The following is a 513-nucleotide window of genomic DNA, read 5'->3' as shown; positions in this document are numbered from 1 at the left end:
GAGGTGTTTGAAGTATCCTATTTGGTGTCAACTGTACGTTATTTCAAAATATTTTAGACTTTATAAGAATTTTTTGGACAGTTTCTTTGTAAGTCATTCCTATGAGTGAATGCAGTATCACCTTTCTTCTGTTAGGGGGAAAACAGCCGACAGTGTGTCATGACAGCACTATAATCAATGGGCACACAGTCCTGCCACATCTTTGACAGTTTCGAGGTTCGCTTTAAATTAAACACAGAGAGAAGCCCTGTAATTATGAGTGTTGTGAAAGAACAACCTGCTCATAGGATGTACAATAGTGGGCCTCCATAAAACATTTTTTCCCCCCCATTACTCTTTTCCAATGTACTGAAAACAGCATTTTACAGTGTGTAGTCACAGTCGGTGGCACAGAGAACGTTTTGTCACTAAACAAAAAAAGTTTCATGATTCAAAACACGGTAACGGATGTAATTTAATGTAATTTACAGCGTAAGTAGTAGATAGAGTAAGTCTCCCCCTCTGTTACAGATA

The sequence above is a fragment of the Syngnathus leptorhynchus genome, chromosome 3 (genome assembly GCF_054491065.1).
Source record: "Syngnathus leptorhynchus isolate UIUO chromosome 3, UIUO_Slep, whole genome shotgun sequence".
Classification (NCBI taxonomy): Eukaryota; Metazoa; Chordata; class Actinopteri; order Syngnathiformes; family Syngnathidae; genus Syngnathus; species Syngnathus leptorhynchus.
The sequence above is the reverse complement of the archived record's forward strand: the minus strand, read 5'-3'. Positions refer to the sequence as shown.